Raw genomic sequence first — 26,098 nt, 5'->3', positions numbered from 1 at the left:
CTCTCCCTTTTATTATATAATTCTAGCATTCATTAATCTGTGCTGGCGTGGACCTTGAAACGCATGGTCTGAGTGTTGCCATTCTTTTTTAGATGTGTGTTCATGATCTTGTGGGAAGTCTTCTTTGAGTATGGTATTTCAACTGAAGATGATGAGTCTTCCGCAAAGTAACTCTACAATTGCAAAGAAGAAAATGAAAACTCTTGTGATGATATTAGAAGACATGGAAAGACCATTTTCAGTGTCCTATAAGAAGATCTTCCAGTGATATTGGTAATTCAAAGGAATGGAAAAATTACTAGATATGCAATGTGCAGGCCATTTTTATATTACAGCAGATAGCTCATCTTTTAATCGATCTGTTTTTGATGAGTTGTGGGCACCACTTGTAATGACTACAATTGAATTCCAAATGGAGAAGTCTAAGTTAATTAACTAAAGGCTCTGAAAATGTCCGAAAACTATTATTTTCTGGTAATTGTCCCTTGCCAAAAAGAAATACAGAAAAAAATTAGATGTTGAAACTATTGATAAAGTGTGTGCCATTGAATTTTCTCATTAGTGCCTGCATTCCTTTTGAGAAGAAGGAGGGTGGGTGGTCCATTGTTTCCCTCTCTTTTGCCATGAGAAAGAGGTTCATCTATTTTAAAGACTGGATTTAAGGTTTGGTGTATTTAATTCAATTATTGTCAGATATTTGGGGAATACTTTACTTTTATTTAATTTCCCAGGATATAATCATTTATATACAGTTGTAAAAATCCAGGCTTTGATCAATTTCTCATAAGTATTTAAATATGATACAGCTCACAAAGTGAGTTGCCCAAAATTTACACAGCAAAATTATTTATGTGATATGATAATTAAAACAACAGAATTCACAGCAGAGTATAGCAGTCCTAGTTTCCAATAATTAGAGTTAAATTACTAAAAAGGAGCAAATAAATTGAAATAAATTTTAAGCATTTTCAAATTTTAAATATTTTTAATATTTTAAAAAATTAGCCCTTTAATTTGTTTTCCATGTTAATTAAACAGAAAGTGTTTAATTTATATAAACAAAATACAGATGTCCATTAAGAAAATAATGCAGTTTGAAGAGAAAAGTAAATCATATTTTTATATAGTTTTAATAATATTTTAAACAACTTTATGTCTGTTTTATATTTGTTTATTTTATTTGGTTAAATTTAAAAATAAGCACAGTGACAGCAGCTAAATAAATTGTAGATTTTATATTAAAGATTATGGGCTTAAAACATATATTTATATATTTCTCAAAACCTCTAAAATAACAAGAAATATATATTTTAAACCATCAATCTATAAAAACAGAAAGAACCTAGTTTTGAAACCTGGAACACAAGTTTATAAGTTGCAACTGAAATGGCAGAGCCAGGAAGGAAAATAAAAACTGGCCTTGGGAAAAGCTAAAAAGTCATCTAACTTACACTGTAAATGAATATGCCCCACCCCATAAAAACACACAAATTAGTGGGCTCAAGTGCCTTGGGAGTTAAAAGTGAATTTCAGAGATAAAAGTTGAATTTTTTGGAAATGCTCTTAAGAACTTGTTCAAAACCTTTTCCAAATCCCACACAACTAAGAAACCACCGCGTATGGGTGACAGCAAAACAGAGTGTCTCTGGGACGGCTGGAGACAGAAGTGTCACACTGCAAGAAGGACAGCTCATGAATGTTCACATTTGGAATGCCGATCATTTTAAATGATGACAACAATCCTTTTGGTCTTCTTCCTCTCAGATCCCAGAATGTTAAGAGCCAGAACACTAATTTTCTGACAGTAAGTCAAAAGACTCATATCAGAAATTATGACCAGCCCAAGAAGAAAGTCTGGGGGTATCAACTCCTGGTATAACAGCATTAAGGAGCCACAATGACTAACTCCCTAGTGAAGCTGGTAAAAAGCGTACAACACATGCACACACACACACGCACACAACCACTTAATGCCTCTAGAAGTGGTCCTAAGGGCAAATATCTACTCAAGAATGTTTGTGAGATTTTGGTAAAAAAAGATAAGAGACTGCGATATGTGAACAAAGACAGCTTCATTGCTCCTCACTCCCAGCCCCACAAGGCAGAGACTCCACTCCAGAATGTTAGACCCAAAGATACAGGGTTGCCTGCCCTCCCAGTACTCACATGAAGGGTTTTCTTCCTAGGAAGAGCAGGACAGTAGCATCTCTTATCCTGTCCCCACATCCTGTTGTTGAGTCTAAGTTCTGGGAAAGTTTAGTCTTTTCTTTCACACAGTTTCTACTTACGGAATGGAAGCCCTCCCTTGGCCATCAAATGCTACAACTACAGGGATCCTGATCACTCTTACCCAAGTTCATCTTGTAATGTACCCACGCCAAGAGAGGCAAGCCAAGAGTACTCCCAGGCTCCTGCATTTAGTTTAAATGATAGCTATTTAATTTAGATACCTGTGATGTACTGAGAGTAAACAAAACAATAAAAATTCTCAAACTCCACCAAATGTCCAATTATATTAATCCAAATTCCACACACTGAAAAAGAAGAAAAAGAGCACCCGTTTTTAAATACAAAGTATATTTATCTGTTTCTACACAGGAATGTTCACCTTCTAAAAGCAGTAACAATAAAATGAGTCATTAAAATGTTAAAAGGCAAACAAATGAACAAAAAAGTCCAAAAGACAAAGCAATCAACAAAGCCAGCCTCAAATAATACAATCATGTTGGAACTATTTGATAGGTACTTTAAAATAACCATAATTAATGTCTTACAGTCTCTAGTGGAAAAGGTGAATAAAATGCAAGATCAGATGAAAAATTTCAGCAGAGATATGAATATTATTAAAAGAAACTGAATGGAAATGTTGGAGAGAAAAACAGTAACATAAAGGAAGAATATCTTTGATAAGATCATAAGTAGACTGTAATGCTATAATTTTTATAGTGTCTTAGGAACTGTAGCAGTATTTTGTCTTGAGGTCTCTCTCTTGAAGACAACCATGAGCCAAGACAGGCACTCTCTGAGAGCTCTGATGAGAGATTTAGGTTCAGAGTATGTGTCACGTGAGACACAATGAGAAAGTAAAATCAAAATGCATGAAGCAGACAAAATTTATTACTCATGGGTCTCAGAGAGGTAGGAGTACTGACAGGAGGCCAATAGAAAGACTGAGGCTGGCAGACAGCTCAGCCAGTGAGTGAGGAGAGAGAAAATGAGAGAGAGTCAGAGAGAGAGAGGACCTATGGGACTGTGGCTGTATTAAGGTCCATGGGTGTTTTCTCTTAGGCTTTCCAGCAAGAGTTGTGAATTGGGTAGTTTAAAGAAAACATTAATGAAGGAGGAAACTAATTTACATAACCCTGGTGTTGAGCATTATGTTTGATCATGGTCAGCAGCTTAGGGGTGTGTTGGGTTTTGTGTCGGTGAGATAAGGAACAAGTAAACAAAGGGAGGGAAGTTTAAACTAGGCCAAAGGTGATGGGGTATGACTGCGTTTCAAGTAACATACATCAGGCCTCAAAATGGATGCTAAGGCAACAACTATGTTAAATAAATTTATGACATCAGTAAAAATGAGAAAAAATAGCCAGTGAACTTGAAATAGATCAATACAATTACCCAAACTCAATTTTAAAGGTTAGAAAGGATAGAAAAAAGTACATAGCATATAAAAATTGCGAGACAATATGGAATGACTCAATAAATGGTTAACTGAAATCTTAAAATAGAACAGATAGATGATCGATAGATGGATGGATAGACAGTCTACACACTATATATGAAGTAGTAAAATATAATTTGAAGATAGAATTTTATTAGTTAAAAAACTATGTTAACCACCTCAAGGAAACCAGGAAATATATTTTAATAAGGTATAAAAATTAAGTTCTTATAGAAGAAAAACGTAATTATAAATAATTGAAAAAGACAGAAATATAAAAATAAAACAAAGTACATAGAAAATAGAAAACAGTAAGCAAACTAATATATCTCAATACAAATCTATCTATCTATCTATCTATCTATCTATCTATCTATCTATCTATCTGAAAGCACCTAGATTAATGGCAGGCATCAATCTATAGAACCATGAATACCAGAGAACACAAAATAAGATAAACACCAAATAAAAAAAAAACGAACAAATAAATGAACAAAATAATATCCCACCTAGGTACGATACATTCAGAAATATTATATTTTGTGAATATTTTGTTTCTGAAAATAAAGCACAAAGAAAAATTTCTGAAGGCAAAAATGACAAAAGAGACATATTATATAAAGAGGAACAAACAAATCATAGCATACTCCTTAAAAGAAACCATGAAGGCCGGGCGCAGTAGCTCACGCCTGTAATTCCAGCACTTTGGGAGGCCAAGGCGGGCGGATCACGAGGTCAGGAGATCGAGACCACCCTGTCTAACACGGTGAAATCCCGTCTCTACTAAAAATACAAAAAACTAGCCGGGCGAGGTGGCGGCACCTGTAGTCCCAGCTACTCGGAGGCTGAGGCGGGAGAATGGCGTGAACCCGGGAGGCGGAGCTTGCAGTGAGCTGAGATCTGGCCACTGCACTCCAGCCTGGGCGACAGCGCGAGACTCCGTCTCAAAAAAAAAAAAAAAAAAAAAAAAAAAAAATTGAAACCATGAAATCCAGAAAGTAATTGAGTGATAATTTGCAAGTAGTAAAAGAAAAACAAGTCAACATATAATTCTATACTCAGCAAAAATGTTCCTCAACAATAAAGGAAAATGAAGACTTTCTCAGAATTCAGAAATCGAGATAATGAATTTCCCGCCGATGTACACTGCTAATATATTAAAAGAATGTTTTCAAGAAACGCTATAATACCAGAGTGAACTTTGGATTTATGCAAAGTAATAAAAAGTCATGAAAATGTAATAAACAGAGGTTAATTTTTTGTTATTTTATTATTTTAATGTTTTTCCTACTTTCATTTGTTCTAAAAGGTATTTCGCTATCCAAACTAAATACATAGCTATCATTATGTATTGTGTATTTAAAGCAGATTTAAAACTAAAATATAAGACAATCATAACACAAAAGATGAGAGAAAACTATACAATGAGGCAAGGTCCACACACTAAATATAAAATAGTAAAATATGATTTGAAGGTATAATTTAATTAGTTAAAAATATGTATTATCAACCTCAAGGCAATCATGAGAAACATTTTACAAAAAGATATACAAAATAAGTTAATACAGAAGAAAACAGTAATTATAAAAGATGATCAATTGAATCAAAATAAGACAGAAATATAAAAACAAAACAAGGAACATAGTAAGGTAATATATCTTAATAGAAATATATAAATATTCATTTGTGAATAATTTAAACACAACTAATAGATAATGATTGTCAAATTGGATTAAAAAGCAACACTCATGTGTCTAAAAGAAACTTACTTTAAATATAAAGACATAAGCTAAAATTAAAAGTCTGGGAAAAGGCGTACCATGCAAATACTAACCTAATAAATGTAGCTTTAAGTTGACATCAGAACAAGAAATATCATCAGGAAAAAAATTACCATTGCGTGATTTTAAAAATGTAGACTTTATTATAATCCTGAATGTGTATGCACCTAAAAACAAAGTTTCATGATTCATGAAAAAATTGATTAAAGAAATAGGCAAGGCCGGGTGCAATAGCTCACTCCCGTAATCCCAGCACTTCAGGAGGCTAAGGTCAGCAGATGGCTTGGGCCTAGGAGCTGGTGACTAGCCAGAGCAGCATGATAAAACTCTGTTTCCACAAAAAATCAAAAAGATTAGCCACGCATGGTGGCATGTACCTGTAGTCCCAGCTACCTGGGAGACTGAGGTGGGAGGATTGCTGAGGCCGGCGGTCAAGGCTGCAGTCAGCTGGATTGCACTACTGCACTCCAGCCTGGATGACAGAGTGAGATTCTGTCTCAAAAAAGAAAAAGAAAATAAAAGAAATAGGCAAGCCTTCAATTATAGTTAGAGATTTGAATACTCATCTCTCAATAATTAATAGAACAAATAAAAACTCAGTAAGTATTATAGAAAAGAAAAAAAAAATACTGTCAACAAAATTAACTATGATACTTATAGAACTCACTACCTCAAAATGAATGATGCGCATACTTTCTGAGGATATATGAAGCATTCTCTTGAAGACAACCATAAGCCAAGACAGGCACTCTCTAAGAGAGCTCTGATGAGAGGTTTAGGTTCAGAGTATGTGTCACATGAGACACAATGAGAAAGTAAAATCAAAATGCATGAAGCAGACAAAATTTATTACTCATGGGTCTCAGAGAGGTAGGAGTACTGACAGGAGGCCAATAGAAAGGCTGAGGCTGGCAGAGAGCTCAGCCAGTGAGTGAGGAGAGAGAAAATGAGAGAGAGTCAGAGAGAGAGAGGACCTACGGGACTATGGCTGTATTAAGGTCCATGGGTGTTTTCCCTCAGGCTTTCCAGCAACAGTTGTGAATTGGGTAGTTTAAAGAAAACATTAATGAAGGAGGAAATTGATTTACATAATCTTGGTGTTGAGCATTATGTCTGATCATGGTTAGCAGCTTTTGGGTGTGTTGGGTTTTGGGTCTGCACTCTGTGCAGTGCCATAAAACAAGCCACAGAAAATTTAAAAGTCTAGAAACAATGCAAAGTGTCTTCTTGGATCATTAGAGAATTAAACAAAAAAATTAATAACAAGAGATAGCAAAAAAAATCCCCAAATAGCTGGTAATTAAAGTAAAACATACTCGAATACTTCTAAGTGAAATTTAAATTAAAAAGGAAGTATACAACAAAATTTTGAAATATTTTGAACTTAACACACTGAACGCAACACACTGAAATGTGTGATACACAGCTAAAGCAGTCCTTAAAGAGAAATGTGTAGCATTAATTGCTTACGTTAGAAACAAAGGCCTCCAATAAGTAATCTTTGCTTCTACTATATGACCCTAGAAACAAAAAGTCAAATCAAATCCAAAGCAAGTGGAAAAAAGGAAAGTCTAAAGGTAACTGGAAATTAATAAAAGGAAAACAGAAACACAATAAAAAAGAATGAAAGCAAAAGCTGAATTTGAAATTATGTACAAATTGGGAAAACTAGCCAGATTGACTATGAAATAAAGGTAGATACAAATTACCATTAACAAAAACAAAAGTGGAAACATAACTACAGACACCATAGATATCAAAAGAATAATAAAAAAAATTTTAACAGGGCGAAGGCAAATGACCAAAACTCACTCAAAAAGAAATACATTACTCTGACAGTCCTAAATATTCTAAGGAATTACAAATTATACCTTAGAACATTCCAATAAAGAAAGCCCTAGGCCCAGATTGTTTCACTGTTTAATTCTCTCAAATATTTTAAATCCAAATTTACACAATTTCTATCAGTGTGTAAGAAGGGAGAGAATACTTCCCAAGTGATTTTTTAGATCATAGCAAAACTAAAAGCAAAGACATTATAAGGAAAGATCACTGCAAACCAATAACACTCATAAATGTAGATATGCAAAAATTCAACAAAATATTAGCAATTGAATTCAGCAATATATAAGAATATTAACCATAACCAACTGCATTTATCCCAGGTGTGCAAGGCTTAACTCATATTTTAAAAAAACCAATCAATGAAATTCACCATGGTAAGAGAATACAGCATAAAGGGAAAACAAATGATCATCTCAATTTAGATATGAAAAGCATTTGACAAAATTTATTCTCCTTTAATATTTAAAAAACAAAATCTCAGCAAACAAAAATTAAAAGGAGACTTGCTTAATCTGACAGGCATCTCCAAAAACTATAGTTGACATCACACTCAGGTGAAAGATTGTTTCCTAAGACAACACAAGGCTACTAATCTCACCACTCCTATTCAACAGACTGCAAATCAGGGTCAGTGCCCTAAGGCAAGTAAAAAAAAAAAAAGAAACAAATAAATAAAAGGCATATCAATTAGAAAGGGGAAAATAAAACTATTTCTGTTTCTAGATTATAACTGCCTATTTCAAATTCAATGTAATAGCTACAAAAGAAGCTGAAGTTTTTCAAGGATTTAGGAGGCATGGTCAGTATACAAAAAGAAATTGCTAGAGACTAGTAATGAATAATAGAAATTTGAATTTCAAACAACTATTTAAAAGAACTTTAAAAATAAAATAAATATTTGAGGTAAAAAATATCAGCAGTATTTATACTGTAAAATCGGAAACTGCAGAAAAAAAATTTTTTAACTAAATAAACGGAGCTAGATACTAAGTGTCCATGTATTGAAAGAGTAAATTTTCTTCATTGTCAATTGAGACATAGATTGATCAGCTTCAATGCAATATCAGGAAATCCTCAGCAGCCTGAGTTGAATATATCAACAAGCAAATTCTAAGATCTCTGTAAATTTAGACAGAACGGAGAGTCCACAAAAAAAGATACAGAAATACTCAATTGATTTTTACAATGTCCAAAGACAGTTCCATGGAGAAGTAATAACTCTTTCAAAAAGTAATGCTGGAAAATTAGAATTTCAGAAGTCCAAAAAACAGAAAGCAAGCAAACAAACAAAGCCTCTTAATTTTTGCCTCATATCAAGGCAATTGTTTAAATGAATTATAAGCCTAAATGTAAAACATAAAACTACAAAATTTTTAGAAAAAAAATACAGCAGAAATATTAGATAACCTTGGGCAAGGGAAAGGGGTTTCAAATATGACTGCATAAGTGCTTGGCATAACTTTTTAAAAAACTTATTAGCTGTTTCTTAACAAAATTTAAAGTGTTAGTTTTGCAAAAGAGGCATAATAGCATGAGTAAACTAGCCACAGACTAAGAAAACATTTGAAAATCACATCTCTAATCTAGAATTTATATCTAAAATCTGTACTGAACTCTCAAAACTCAACAAGAGAAGACCAAACAACCCAATTAAAAAATACTTAACCAAATAAAGTATATTAATTGTAACCAATAATATAAAAAGATGTCCCACATCATTAGTCACTAAGGATATGCAATTCAAAGTCAAAATAAAATATCACTAAGCATTGATTAGAATGTTTAATTTAAAAACAAAAAGCAAAACAAATTAAAACAAAAGAAGCTGCCAAACCAATTCACTGGAAAGGATACAGAGCAACGGAAAATGGAATACATTGCTAATAGTATATGAGAAGTCACTGTACTATTTTGGCAAATTTTTGTTAAATGTATTTCAATATGAACTTTTAAAACAAGGAAAGAAAATTTGCTTAATTAATAGCTGATATGGAAAGGATTGCCATGTTGTAAATTTTAAGGAGTAAAGCCCGGCTAATGATAATAAAACAAATTCAAACAGAAAACCAAACTGCTTCAAAATGATATCCCCTTTAACATAGAAAGAAAGGTCAGAAAAATGTCTTCAGTGCTCAAAAGCAGGATTTTTTTAGTACATTCTTGCTTGCATACAAACTCTCATTCAGGGTAGAGAATACATTGATTGTAGAGGAAACAGTGATAGTCACTTTATGTACATGTAAATAAAATAGAGTTGAGATTATGAGCCAAAAAAAGCATCTCTTTCAATAGTGTCAGTTTACGTGCTTTTGTTAACTTTATGATTCAAGTCTTTATCCAAAGAGTTGTGTCACAAATAATTCAAGTTCACATGATTTACCAAATATGGTATTAAGGTTTTATAAATCATCATGGCCCAAATGAGATATAATTCAGAGATCTTTATGTTTAATTAAATCTCACAAAATGTTGAATTGTCTAAATTGCTTTAATTCATATATCTCACAAAAATTTACTTTGTCATCTAAAACAATAAGGAAATTTTCCAAAATAGAATGCTTCCACGCAAATATATAAGAAAATTAAATTAATATTCACAATAATTTTCTCTGTGAGTGCTCATTATTTTAAAAAATAGTGTTAATAAAAATATCCTTATTGTTTTCAAATCCACACTCCCGGAAAAAATGAAAGTAAATAAAAATTTAAAAAATAAAATAAATGATTGCTTTTATAAAACTTCCAAGATAGTTCCTAATATTCCGTGCTTTATTTTTGTAATCAAGTTTATAAACACCTAAAAAACAAGAAAAATTTACTATATCAGAAGTTTTTTTTAAAAAAAAAAGAAAAGCACTTAAAATTCAGCTCAACTCTTAAAAATTTAAGTACTGTTGTTGGATCTTCATGTATTATTTAAAAGTACCAGTGAATGCATTTATAAATTATGTTTCTAATGGTATGCTAATGGAACAAAATGAAAAAAACAGTCAAGAATAGTGTTTTTACAAATAACCTTTGGCTGACATCAATTTAGGCATGACTAAATACTAAATACACACAAAGTTAGAGTAATAATGACAAGATGTCACTTTATTTTTAAAAATTCTCACCTGCTTTTCGAAATTAAGAAAAACACAAAAAAATTGCCCTGCAAGTTGCAGATTCCAATGCTTCTTGTTATCAAGAAATTGCAAACCCAGTGGTAAATTTTGAAAATATGTGGTATTAATTATTATGCATTTCCTCACAAACTCCACGCATCTTTTGCATTGCATGTGAGAGAGTGTATATATTGCCTTTGAATCTAACAACATTAGTTCACTCCATTTCTCCCTTTGATGTTACACAGTAACTTTTATTTTTTAATCTTGTTTTAGCTACCAAATGGTAATTTATAGTATAGAAATATCAATGTTTTCTTTTGTATTTTAGAAACAGGTTCTCACTATGTTGCCCAGGCTGGCCTTAAATCCCGGGCTCAAGCAGTCCTCCCATCTCAGCCTCCCAATTTCTCAGCCTCGTAAGTAGCTGGGACTATATGTGTGTACCACTGAGCCCAGCCAATCAGTTTTTGTGTACTTTTTCCAAAATGAATATTTCTATACCATTTTTAACATATGGCACTAACAATGAAAATCATCATTGGATCTCATGCCCACAACATTTTCAAAATCAATCAGGAGATTTAAGTGGAACATAATACATTATGTCTCTTTATATTTACTTTGAGTTTGTTTCCATGAGTAGCTGTGGCATTCACCTACAATAATTTGTACATGCTACAGGATACCAGGATTTGATTCAATACAATTAGAAAATACATAGTAATATACTGACGTGAATGGGTGGCTGAAAGTTGAAATTTAGACAAAAAGAAAGAAGACTAGTAGAGAAGTTAAGAGAACAGATTTAAAAATCAAAAACTCCACGTATGTAATGAATCAAAGTAAAGGAAGTTTTAAAAAGTTGGTCATATTCAACTCAAAAGAAATTTAACTTAAGGTGCATCGCAGAGAACAATTCTTTGGCCTGATTTATTCTGAAGAGACAAAAAATGTGGAACTGAGTCAAAGCCATCACTTTTAATGTAAATCAGTTTCCTTAGAATAGTGCTATTGAGGCATTCTTGTGCTTATACATTCTAAAAGTGAGACTGCATGGTTTTACTTTCACTTTGGATGTAGAAAACTGCAGTAGAACTTTGCTCCCACTCTAACAATGAGTAGCAGCCAGAAAAACTATAAAATTATAACTGTTTCAGCCCATCAGAGAGCCAAAGCAATCAAGTGAACTGAATTCCAGTATGTGACATGCGCCTCAGAGAGTACAGGGGCACATGAATTGTTTCCTCTTTTGGAGCAGGAGAGGAAGTGGTAGCAGCAACCATGATACCAGGCAAGAAAAATGTCTTCAGCAAATGGTTAAAGGAAGAGTGTGCTCCTGAAGGAATCAGCAACCATTCGCCAGCTCCTTTGTGCCTGCAGCTACCACTGGATGCTTATGGGGAAGACTGAAGCCCAGAGCCATCCCAGACACATCCCAGACACACAGATGGTAAGCAGCTACTGCAGGAGACAGGCACCGAACTGTCAACACCGTGAACTCTTCTCTCATAGGAAGCAAATGCCATGTGCTGCTTGGGGACAGCCAGGAAGTGCTGCTGCCATCTAGTCTTAGGCCAAGGCCAGGAGCTTCAGGGGAGGGTGGAAAACCTGCACGTCTCCATCTGTCATTCACAATGTAACACTGATCTACTAATATGAGAGGTGTGGGGAAAACACACTCATGGACACAGCCCTGCTCTGAAACAAAGGAGAGCTCAGCTGACACTAGACAGGAACAAAAAGACACTTGTGTTCAAGAACCCCCACTGACACGCCACAGAGACTGGCACCTTGTCAGGGAGGGAGGATGGCAAGAAATCCCCACCTCTGAAGTTCAGACGCACAAGGCCTGACAATGACTAAGGATGGACCGGAAAATGGTACCCCACCCTTCCCCCAAAAGACTTGCCCCAGAAGCCTCGCACTGAGTAACACACAACAGCAGTCTACTGTGGGGAAATAATTAGGAACAAATAGGCACTCTGAGCATTGAGAGAAAGGCGATTAAGATGTGTCCATTGAATATGCTAAGAAAGAAAAGACAATGTCAGAGATAAAGAATTCCTTTGACAGACATGCCAGAAAGCTAGACACAAAATTGATCTGCCTAGAGGAAGAAAATGGAGGAAGCTGAAGACAGGTCAATAGAAATTTTTCAAATTGAAACTCAGAGAGAAAGAAGGAATAAAATGGAACAAAAATCCAAGAGCCCTGTCAAAAGGTATTATATACGTGTAATTGGAATTTCAAAAGAAGAGAAAGTGGGACAAAAGAAACGTTGAAGATATAGTGACCAAGAAATAGACAAATGAAATGAAAGGAAACCAACCACAGATCCAAAAATCTCAAGTAACCCCTAGCAGGATTAAAGAAAAACTCTAAATTTATCATAATCAGACTATTAGAAATCAAAGAAGAGAAACATTTTGAAAGCATCCACAGATCAAAGAAGAATAAAAAAGAGACAAAGATGAGAAGACATCAGGTTGTCATCAGAACCTATGAAAATCACGAGAGAATAGAGCCACATGTTTAAAGTACCAAATGAAAAACCTGAAAATCTAAATTTATATAACATGTGAAAATATCTTCTAAAAGTTAAAGCACAGAGTTTTCTTTCAGAAAATCAAATCATGAGTGATACTGTGGCCAGCATATCTAAACTAAAAAATATTTTAATGAAGTTCATAAGACGATAATATAAGATGGAAATTTGGAAACATAGAAAGAAATAAAGAGAAGCAGAAATAAGAAAAATGTGAGCAAATATGATTTTTTTTCTTATTCACAATATCTCTTAAAGAAAACTAAATGTCTAAAGATTAATAACAATGCTTTGCAGGATTTACACTATGTAGAATTCAAATGTATGACAAAAACAAAGAAGTGGGGAGGAAATGAAATTATATATTGGGAAGTTTCTTAGAAATTATGTGAAGAGGTTTTTTTAAATATGTGACTGTGATCATTTAAAAATGTATATAAGCCTGGCCGAGTGCGGTGGTTCACGCCTGTAATCCTAGTACTTTGGGAGGCCCAGGGGGGCGGATCACGAGGTCAAGAGATCCAGACCACCCTGGCCAACACGGTGAAACCCCGTCTCTACTAAAAATACAAAAAATTAGCCAGGCGTGGTGGCAGCGCCTGTAGTCCCAGCTACTGGGGAGGCTGAGGCAGGAGAATGGAGTGAACGCAGGAGCGGAGCTTGCAGTGAGCCGAGATGGTGCCACTGCACTCCAGCCTGGGCTACAGAGCGAGACTCCATCTCAAAAAATAATAATAAATAAATAAATAAATAAATAAATATATATATATATATAAGCCCTAGAGGTAAACAATTGAAAAATAATAAATCACAAAGTTCTAACAATAAGCCAATAAAATAAAAATGAATAATAAAATATATTTAATTATTTCAAAATGAGGCAGGAGAAAGGACAAAAGGAATAAATTACATTTAGAGAAAATAGAAAATGAATAGCAAGATGGAAGACCAATTCTCAACCATCATGAAGAATTAGATTAATACAAAATGTCTAAATGCCCAATCTAGAAGACAAGATAGTAATATTGGATATAGAAGCTATCCAACTATATTTTTCTATAAGAAATATACTTTACATAGAAAGGTATACGTGAGTTAAAAGTTAAAGGACAGAAAAAGTTACATTGTGCAAATCCTAAGCAAAAGAAATTTGCAGAGGCTCTATTAGTATTAGACAAGCTAAATATCAGAATGAGAAATATTACCAGGGATGAAGAAGGAAATTTTACATGTCCAGACATCAATTTCCCAAGAAGACATAACAATTCTAAATATGAATGCAGCAAAAATTCAAAATTCAAAATATACAAAGTAAAAACTGATAGAACTAAAAAGAGAAACAGAAAAATCTACAATTATAGATGAGAACATCAATCTCCTCAGTAAATGTGAGAGGAATGAAGGAGGCAGCTGACTACATGTGCTATAGACATTACAAGAATAAAGGAATGCTATGTTGAACTCTTTGCCAGTAAACTTAATAATTTTGATGAAATGAACAAATACTTGAAAAACACAAATCATCAAACCTTACTCAGAAAAGAATATAAAACTTTATATCCTGTAAGAAATTAATTTCTTAGTTAAAATCCTCTGACAAGTATCTTGGCCAAGGTTACTTCACTGATTAGTTCTATCAAATATTTAAGAAAGGAATAATACCAACCCTACATAAACTCTTCCAAAAATTAAAAAAAGGAGGAAAAAAATCTTCCTTATAAATTTTAGGGGTCCTTCAATTACCCTAATACTGAAGCAAAAATGTGTTTGCAAAAAAAGTGTTGACTAATATGTCTCATGCACGTAAGAATTATCATATTAGGAAATAAAAAGCCATATGTAAAAAGGATAATATACCATGCCCATACTGGATATATGCCATGAATGAAAGTTAATTTCAATATCCAAATGTCAATTAGCATAATAAACCATAACATACAACAAGTTAATCAAGAATTTTTAAAAATCTTCTTAATGGGGGCAGAAAAAGCATTTTGCAAAATTCAACACCAGTTTTTGCAAACTAGGAATGGAGACAACCTCTCCATCCTGAGGAAAGTCTTCTATAAGGAACCAATATCTAACATTATACTTCATGATAAAAGACTGAATATTTTCCACCTAAGAGTGTGAACAAGGCAAGAATGGCTGTCCTCATTACACCGATTTAACATTGTACTAGACTTAGCCAGTGCTTTGTAAAGTAAGAAATATTAAATTATAAGAAATAATGGGTATGCAGTTTGGAAATAAAATAAAAATCTATATATTCTCAGGAAACATGATAATTTATGAAGAACTCCCAAAGGAGTTTCTAGAAACAACCTGCTAAAACTTTTAAGTATGTTTACCAAGGTCACAAAAAACAAATTTAATAAATAAAACTTCACTATATTCCTATATATTAGTAAAGCAATTCTGAAAATAGAAATATAAAACATACCAATTACAATAGCATCAAACCCAGAAATATTTAGGAATATATTTAACAAAATATGCACAAGACTTCTAAACTTTATACAATATTGCTGAGAGAAATTAAAGTAGTAGATAAATTATGAGCTATCCTGTGTTCCAGGGACCAGAAGAACCAAAATTGTTAAGATGTCAACTCGCCTCAAATATATCAATAGATTTAACATAACACTGATCAAAATCACAGCATGTTTTCTTAAAATAGAAAGTAAATGAGGTGACTTCAAAATTTTATATGAAAGATTAAAGAACTAATACAGTCAAAAGCATTTTGAAAAAGAAGAATGAAGGATGGGCATGGTAGCTCATGCCTATAATCCCAACACTTTGGAAACCGAGTCTGGTGGATCACTTAAGGTCAGGAGTTTGAGACCAGCCTGGCCAACATGGTGAAACCCCGTCTCTAATAATAATACAAAAATTAGCTGGGCGTGGTGGCACACGCCTGTAATCCCAGGTACTAGGGAATCTGAGGCACAAGAATCACTTGAACCCGGGAGGCAGAGGTTGCCACGAGCCGAGACTGCACCATTGCACTCCAGCCTGGGCAACGGAGCAAGACTGTTTCAAAAAAAGAGAAGAATGAGGTTTGAGGACTTATATTACATGATTTCGAGAATTACTAGAAAGCTACAGTATTAAAAAGAGTGTTGACTAAGAATAGACATATGGAACAATGGAATAGAATAGAAGTACCAGGAACGGGCACATCTATACAGGGTCAATTGATTTTTTATAAACATGCCAACTGAATTCAAAGGGAAAATGATAACCTTTTCCACAAATGTTGCAATATGCAAACACTTGCGTTTAGTTGGAAAATTAGATGGTTATATGCAAAAACAAAACATCCTGACCTTTATCTCATACCATACTAAAATTATCTTAAAATGGGTTAGATATTTGAAGTTACAAGATGTAACTACAAATTGTATAAAAGTAAGCATGGGAAGAAATATTTGTGACAATATGGTAAGTAAAGGTTTGTTATGTCATTCATAAGTTGGCTGGCTTCAGAATTTAAAAATACTACTCATCTAAAAACGGTTAAGAAAATGAAACAAACCAGAGACTGGGAAAAAATATTTTCAAAATACATACCTAGCACAGAAGTTTTATCTATTTTACATTTAAAAACTCATAAGTCAACAATAAGACAAACAATCTGATAAAAAAATGGCAAAATATTTGAATTGCTACTTCACCAAAGAAGATATATGAATGGGAATTTGCACATTAAAATATGCTCAACATCTTTAGTTATAAGTGAAACGCCATTAGGATCAGAGGAAGATGCCACTACACAGACACTAGAAAGGCTAAAATTAAAATTCTGCGAGTACCACATGTTGGCAGGGATGTGTAGGAATTGGGGATGCAAAATGGTGCAGCTGTTTTTTTAAAAAACAGATTAGCAGATTTTTGTGAAAATCAACATACACTTACCATATGACCCACCAGTTTTATTCCTTGATATAGGATTTCCCAAGGGAAATAAAAACACATTTCCCTACAAAATAATCTACACACAAATATTTGTAGTAGCTTTGTTAACACTGTCCCAAATCTAGAAATAACACAAATGTTCAATAGGTGAACAGATAAGCAAATTGAGTAAATCTGTACAATAAAATACTATCTAGACACTTAAAGTGCTGAACCATTGATATATGCAACAATATGAATGAGTCTCAAGATCACATGAAAGATGCTGGACACAGAAGACAACGTTATGAACATAAATATGATCTTTATGTATATGACATTGGAAAAGGCAAAATTATAAGGGCAGAAAACATCAGTGTTGGCCAGTGACTATTAGTAGTAAGAAGGAATTGACTTCATAAAGGCACAAGATAACTTTTTATAATGATGGAAATGTTCTATTTCTTCATTGTGGGGATGGTCCCATGACTGCATATATTTGTCAGTGATTCCATGACACACTCAAAATTGCTGACCTTTATTGAGTTTAAAGTATATCCCAATAAACATGACTTTAAAATGATGGGACTACAAAAATGTATAAATATTTGAGTATATTTGGAAATTGTTATTTAATGTCTTAAATATATTGTAAAGCTTGATTTTTAAGTTTACCATTAGTCCCCATTAATGTATCTACTCAACTTAGTAACGGAATGAAAAACAAATGATTTTCCATGTAAAGTGACTATCTTTAGCAATTTCTAAAACTTCTTAGGCACTTCTGAAAATAATTATTTAAATTGAGACTAAAAAAACTGCATGAAATCAGACATTGGAGAAAAATTAAAATATCGTTAGAATAATATTTTGCCTTGTTCACTTAAAACTAAAATAGGAACCTTGATAACCCTATGTTAGAGTGCTGTCTAATCCAGTATTATGGTCATGTCTGTCATGTTTTGTATTTACGCAGAAATGAATATGTATATTAGTCTCAACACTTTAACAAATTGTTTTAAATCTGAAGACTCTATTGTAAAAAGCTTACTTAACAAAAGTCACAAATATGAAATAACCATAAGTAGCAATATTGTGCAATGAGTATTCTTAGTATGGTGACTTTGCTAGAAATGAACAGTGGTAGAATTGAAAGTCCAGTCTCTTGATTCCAGTCATTTTCAATAAGTGACATTGCCTGATACAACCTTAGAAGAGCTGGGCTTGAACTCATGAACTGTTTCATTAGGCCAGTTCCTTAATGTCTTTTGGCTCAAGTTTACTTCTAAGTGGAGATGTTAAGAACTTACCATCCAAGGTTCTTGTGAGTGTTACAGAAAATACATATAAACTGTGTAGCATAACTACTGGCACAAAACAAAACTCCATAAATGATTCATGTTATGAATGAGGACATGCCCCCTATGAGTATAGAATGAAATTGTTCAACAAATTACATGGATTAAAAACAGCATTTGAGAAATAGTTTACAACCAATCTTTGTTTTAAGTGAATAAAAATAATTTTAATCTTTATAAAGAAGTGAATGTTTAATTTGCAGCTGAAAATTAAATTTATAACTGTTTTTAAGACTGAAAGCATTAGTATCATTTTGATGAAGATGATGTAAAGTGACTACATCTATCACTCACTTAATCTTATAAAAAGGACTTAAAGGACAGGTAGGGAGGATATTTACCTGGTATTAAACTCTATGGCATCAAGTTGTTTAAGGCCTGCTTCCATTCTGATTGGTCTGTGCTGGTTTTTAAATGTTATCAGTTTTATTCCTGAAATAGTGTTGATAATTCTAAAGTTTCAGAATGGCCTTCCACTCGCAACAACATAACAAACCTTAGATTCAGGCATTTTTCCCTCCAACCTACTGAAAATTTTGTATATAATTCAATAAAACTCATGTATATCAGTGCTCACAAGAAAGAAAATAAATTCCAGGGGCTAAAACCAAAAGCACTGGAAACTGATATCCACAGTGACAAGCTGTCAATGACACCCTCGTTTGTTATCTAAAGACCTTTGGCTAAAGAGAGGACCATGATCAGAATACTTGACAGCACTGAGACAAGATGCTGGGCTCACTCCAAACAGTGAAATAAAAGAGGTTCTGCTGACCAAAGCCAGGACTCTTCAGTGAAAAAGTAAGTTAGCAAATGTCTTCCCACTGGAAAAGGACTCTACAGTGTACCTTACAAGCCACAGGCATTACATTCAAGTGAGAAGAAAAGAAATATGATGTTTTCTTGAGAAATTATAGCCCTAAACCTCACATCACTGGGCCATGGGGTTCAAATTTACACAAAAATTCAATAAAATCATTTAAAGTGATCACATATTCCTGGCATCTTAAGCACATGGTAGAAGCAAAAGCAAATCTTTTCTAGAGAAAAGTTTCCTCAAGAAAGTTGATGTACACATTCTTCAAATGTACTACAAGCCTGGGTAATCTGGAAGATGTATTCAAAGTTTTTTAAATTATAAATACATAAAAACTCACCATGAATAAGGGTCAGATGAAACAATGAATAGCCACAGATCTGGATTATAAACTAAATTGGGTTTTAAAATATAAAGAAATACATGAGAACATTAGCAAGATAAATAAGTAATAAGATTCAATAAAAATTAATAAACATACTGATTTGAAAAATGACTGCTTAGAAAATGTTACAATACATAACCCTATTGAAATAAAATCTGTCTTTAAGTTGAACATAAAATTAGAATTGAAAGAATATTAGAGAGACAGAAACAGGACTTGAAAAAGAGACGTAAAAAGAATCCAAGCAATATAAATTTAAAAAGAATTCTATACTAAACCATGGTGTAATGAAACTGCAAGACATCAAAGTCGAAAATCTTAAGAGTAGAAAAAAAATTGAGCCACAGAGAGAAGGAAAGTGATAAGCCACAAAAAGGGTAGTTGGCCTAACAGCAGATTTACCAGCAGAAGCGAAGAAGCCAGAAGATAAGAAATAACACGTCCCAATTACTTAAAGAAAATAACTATAAACATAAAATTGTATACAATACTAAATAATCATTTAAAACCAAGTAAAAATAAATAAATTTTTGAATTAAAACTTCGGGTTTACTCCTAACAGATGGACGTTCAGGAAACTTAAGAGATATGCTTCAAAAAGAAGGAAAATGATATTAGAATAATGATCTGAAATGGGATAAAAAATGAAAAGAAACAAATTAGCAAATAGGTTTTAGAATAAAAATAATTGACTTTATAGCAATCATAATATCTGAATTCTGGAATTAAAAGACATATTGGCCTGAAATGTCAGAAAACTTGTGAGATAGATGAGCATAGAGTTACAGTGGTCTAAGTGTTTTGATTGCTTGGGAGGAGAAAGATACAATGATTAATGTTTGATTTTACATACACATAACAAAAACTTAAGAACAAACACTGACGAAATTGAATTAGCAATGTAATTGTCAAAGATTAGGAGAGAAAACAAAATAAAATGAAGAATAAAATAAAATTAAGGCAGAAAAAAAACAAAAAGAAACACCGGAAAAGTAGCAAAAACTCCACACATAAAATTATAGAAGTTATTTTTAAAAATAGTATTAATGACTATAAATGTAAAAGGAACAAAACACATTTTCTCAACATAGCAAATTTAATACTGAATTAAGGAAAACTTCCATATATGGGAAATACTTTTTAGAATGCTAAATAGCTCGTAGATTGAGATGTAACATTAATAGAAATTTTAAAAATAGAGAGAGAAAGCAATAGTGATAAAAATGATATTAAATTCAAGGTTGGTTAAAAGAAAATTTTAGCAGCACTTAAAAAATCCTTAAAATTATACATATATATGTAACATAGATAAATAGCTGTTTTCCTAAATGTTTATATTAGAAAATAAAGAAATAATACATGAGCTAAACATCCAACCCAAAATATTTTTAAAAGAACAACATAACAAAATTTAGTAAATACGCAGTATCTAGCATGATTACTTTTTTAAAAAGACAAAAGTAATGTCTTTAAAATTTAAGTTGACAGAAGTAATCAATAACATGAGTTATTTTTTAAGCACAAGTAAATAACATCAAAATATTTGTGATAAATTTGAAATTTGATCAATACAGACATATTTCTGAAAAAGATAACAATGAAACTGATATATTAGAAAAATAACACTGACTATTCCTATAATCATTAAAGAAATGTATTATCCAAAAGCTCACTCATTGAAAATGCAAACCAACACCGAATTTAGATGGTTTTACAGGTTCTACTCAAATCCCATGAGAAACAAAATATCAATATTACAAAAATTACCCAGGAAAACAGGGGAAAAAGAATACTTTCTAAATAACTTTAAAAATCACGACTAGTTTTAGTACCATAATTGGACAATGGCAGTTAAAAATAATATTACACACAAATTTTATTTTCACATAGATATAAATATTTAAAACAATAATTTCTGGAAAAAATCAGGTGTTAAAAAATATATTACTACCAAATTGAATTCCTGCTCATGTTTAACAAAATGTTGGCAGTATTAGCAACTACAGAGAAACAAAAGAATGAAATGAAAAGTATTGGTATTACAGAGGAAAAAAGAAAATACCATTAGGAGTAGTCAATATGATTGCCTATTGTTCACATACAAAATCCAAACACTTTTGAATTGATTATTTTAGGTTTAAGATTTAAACGCCCAGGAACAGGCTCATGCATGGATGGAAACTCTATATACGACAAAATAGTAGTATTGCAGATCAGTGGGGAGAGGATGGACTATTCAACAAATTATATTGGGATGATTTGTATCAATATGGAAAGAAATAAAAATATATTGACATATTCAAGATATAAAAATCAATTCTGTGCACATTACCAACATAAGCACAAAATTAACTTTTAATGAAAAATACAGAATTACACCTACACATCTTCAGAATAGGGAAAATTTCCTTCAACAAGTAAATAAAAGTGCAAAACATAACAAATAAGAATGATTATTTTCACCACATCAAAACTAATAATATACATTCACCAAGAAATGCACTCCTCAAGAAAATGCAAAACTAAGACAGGAACCAGAAAATGTTTGCAACACATAAAATAGACAATAGCTACTATCTAAAATAGGTAAAGAATTTTTTAAAAAAGAACATTCATAATAATATTGACTGTAATAACAACTGCAAACTACACAAATATTGATCATGAACTGAGTGTAGGACTATATTGTGTTGTATTCATATATTAAAATAGTATGTTGCATTAAAAAGTAATGAACTAGTGCAACACTACATTTTTTTCAACAAAAATCGATCTCATAATCCTAGTATAATAAAAAAATCTAGATTCAAAAGAATACGCACAGTTTATTTGCATGTAATTGAAACATTAAAAATAATACTATATATTCATCAAAGAAACCCACATACATAGTAAGTATAGACAGAAATATGTGAAAATAATAAAGTCTAAATTTAAGGTACTGTTTAACCCAGAACAAACAGAAAGATTTATTGTTGGTAAAGTGCTTAAGTGTTTTCAATTGTATCGGTAATGTTTTATTAGTATGGATAGGGACTATATCATACTTACTACATTGTTTGTACATTAGTATTTTCATACATTAAGATTTTAATTATGTTATATAAATTATAAACACAAAACTTATTTATTTACTCATAGCTACTACTTATTTTGGAGAAATTTTGTCAAAGGGAAAACAAACTATCAGCTTCCAAAAGCCTGGACATTTCTGGTGATACGGAAATCTAGATGATGAACTTGGTCAATGTGGTAACTGCTTTTCTTGTCAGAAGTTTCTTATTTAATCAGTAAGATATTTAAACATTTATATTTGTCATTTTAATTCCCTAATTGCAATATCACCATGTATAAATTTATGCAGTTTTATTTTAATCAAATTGGATTTTAAAAAAACTACAAAGCAATTAAAGTTCAAAAAACCAGAAAATTTAAATGTTATTTCTCCATGATTCCCAACATAGATTCTGATTCCTTCAGAATTTATCCATATTGATTATAATTGATGTCTTAAATTTTTTCGTGTTATTTTAAAAAACCAAGAGGAGAATATTAGGGGAACCCACCCCAAATATTTTGGCATAGGTTCTTTCTATTTTCCCTAAGAGTCAGCCAGCTGAGAAATAAAGATATTTGGTATAAAGAGAGGAATTTTACAGCTGGACCACCAGGGGTGACATCACATATTGGTAGGACTGTGATGCCCACCCAAGCCTCAAAACCAGCAAGTTTTTATTACGGGTTTGAAAAGGGGAGGGGTGTAAGCACAGGCAGTAGATACAAAGATCACATGCTTCAAAGGACAAAAAGCAGAACTACTAACAAGGGTCCAACAAAGATCACAAGGCAAAGGGCAAAAGTAGAACTACTGATAAGGGTCGATGTTCAGTGGTGCACATATTGTCTTGATAAACATCTTAAACAACAGAAAACAGGTTTCAAGAGCAGAGATCTGGTCTGACCACAAATTTACCAGGGCAGAGTCTTTCCCCACCCTAGTAAGCCTGAGGGTATTGCAGGAGACCAGGGCGTATCTCAGTCCATATCTCCACTGCATAAGACAGACACTCCCAGAGCGGCTGTTTATAGACCTCCCCCCAGGAATGCATTCCTTTCCCAGGGTGTTAATATAATTTATTCCTTACTAGGAAAAGAATTTAGCAATATCTTCCCTACTTGCACATCCATTTATAGGCTCTCTGCAAGAAGAAAAATATGGCTCTTTTTGCCCAACCCTGCAGGCAGTCAGACCTTATGGTTGTCTTCCCTAAAAATCGCTGTTATTCTGTTCTTTTTCAGGGTGCACTGATTTCATATTGTTCAAACACACATGTTTTACAATCAATTTGTACAGTTAACACACTTATCACAGTGGTCCTGAGGTGACGTACATCCCCAGCTTACAAAGATAATAGGATTAAGAGATTAAAGATGATGTAAGAAATTATGAAAGTATTATTTGGGAACTGGTAAATGTCCATATTAAAATGAAATCTTCACAATGTATGTTCCTCTGCTACGGCTCCAGGTGGTCCCTCCATTTGGAATCCCTGACTTCCCGCAACAGAGAATGCAAATTTATCAATATTAAGGTTGCATAGACTAATTAAAATTCTTTATTTCTTTCTTTTGTCTATTTCCGTATCAATTCAATGAGAGTAACTCATGATGTTCATGCTAATTAGGAACTTTAACTGAAAATTTATAAATATGTGTTTGACAATGAATGATTACTTTGTAAATGCAGTCTGTTTAGTAATCAGTATATTTTATACCAAAAGATCCAGAAAAGAATATTAACTAAAATTGTGCTTGCTAATAACCGTTTTGAGAATCACTGAACCATCAATCATCATATGCAACTGCATTCTTAATTATGTAATGATCAAAACAATTTAAAAAATATTACCAGCTTCCAGTAAGATCAACTTATAAGTTATTTAAGAATTTTTCTGCCTTTTCACCAGGAAACCATGTATGATAATGAGGGAAAACAATGCAATAATAAACTACAAAATACTTGATTGGCAAATTAGGGAACAGAAAAAAACAAAAAATTTGAACTATATGAAAATGCTGTATAAAGCTATTAAGACCATCAGGGCTGGGTAAGAACTCATAAAGCAATAAACCAAAGCCATGATATTGAGTCAGAGAAGAATTTGAAGAAGAGGAAGGGTCTAGTAGAGGAAGATGTCATAAGTTCCCAGAAAATGTACACTCTAAAATAAGAGTGCTCCACTTTATTTAGAACTGCTATGAGTTGGGCTGAGATTGAAAAAAGGTAAAATACTTAGAGACACAAGAAGAAAAGTAATAAAACGTTCAGCATCTCACAGGTGACAGATCTCAAAGGGCGAACAAAAACACTGCTACTGAAGCAAATGGATCACTCTGGAAGACAGGAGTCACTCTACTTGGTAACAGTGACCAGTGAAAGAATAAGCACACAAGGCTGATTGAGAAGGCTCTGAAATGTGTAAAGGTCTGAAACATGAAATACACAATTATGCACAGAGGTTTCACATCTTTAAAAACAATGGTTTATCTCTATAGCAACTAAGAGGAGAGCACTTGAACTAAAAAATCAACAAAGCTAATCTGCCTCTTCCAACATTGGAATTGCCTACTAATTTCTATAGATCATTTTTTCTAAAATAAATGAAAAGGGTTGTGTGGCATTCATACACGGATATTATAAGAAAATATATGAGAAAAGAGCAATTAGATTTTCCTACAAGTGAGAGTCAGCAAATTCATCTGTAAAACACCTAAATAAAGTAAAAATGAAACAGAAATAACAAGAGATAAAAGGGATCAGTGAGCAAAGCTAAGGAACACATGCAAGCCATAGAAGAAAAAACTACAACACTGAGACAATAAAGAAATACACATGTTAAAAGAGCACATCAACAGATCACAAAAAAATACAATAAATGCACCACCAGAATAGACTGCAGTATAGTATATTGTATATTTACATATATTATTACATATATTATTATATATTATACACTACATATATATATGTCTTATATAGTATGCTATATTATATAATAGTGTACTAGATTATACTCCCACACAAACCAAAATAAAAAGCTGTACAATCTACAGAACGATAACTTCTCTCAACTTATCAGAAAGCTGATGTAATAGGGTAGCCACCCACATCTAAGGAAAGATATGTACCTCCAGGGAGAAACAGAATACTCACCTATGGAAGAAGGTCTCAATATATGTGGGTAGAAATAATTCAGCTAAAAATTGTATCCAATTGCTTAAGGACTGAGAGTCAGATAAAGCAATTGTATGGAACACCACCGAGCTATAGACCCAAGGAAAGTTGATAGTCCATTGTAGGTTTTTCTCCAACAACCTACTGTGTGCCCATGAGAAGGAGCAGCATCAAAGAGAGGAGAACACTTGTTGTTGAGTCCTGGAAGATGGTGAAGCTGCTATAGGAGAGAATGAAACGGCACCCAGTTACTTCTCCCATAAGGAACAAAACCTTCTGCCTCTGAAGAAAGGCAACAAGCACCATCAACCAGAGAGTTGATGAAGACTCACAATGATTGGTGGGAGGGTAAAAGTAAATGTTCTCTACTCCTCAGAGAGTTGCAGAAAACCATCCTAGACCCAGGAAATTGAGCTCCCCTACTGCTGGGTCACTTGGAGTAATTGAGAGGAGCTGGGTCA

At 32.9% G+C, this 26,098-nt stretch overlaps 1 long non-coding RNA gene across 1 annotated transcript; it reads right to left on the bottom strand.

The window, feature by feature from the left end:
- On the bottom strand, nucleotides 1–26,098 carry LOC126952377 (uncharacterized). The gene is made up of 3 exons (XR_007724871.1): nucleotides 25,970–26,098; nucleotides 25,617–25,857; nucleotides 1–173 (listed from the first exon to the last, which is right to left on the bottom strand). It is a non-coding gene; the product is annotated as an uncharacterized LOC126952377 (long non-coding RNA).

The sequence above is a fragment of the Macaca thibetana genome, chromosome 4 (assembly GCF_024542745.1).
Source record: "Macaca thibetana thibetana isolate TM-01 chromosome 4, ASM2454274v1, whole genome shotgun sequence".
Taxonomy (NCBI): domain Eukaryota; kingdom Metazoa; phylum Chordata; class Mammalia; order Primates; family Cercopithecidae; genus Macaca; species Macaca thibetana.
This window is presented reverse-complemented; position numbering and strand designations above follow the sequence as displayed.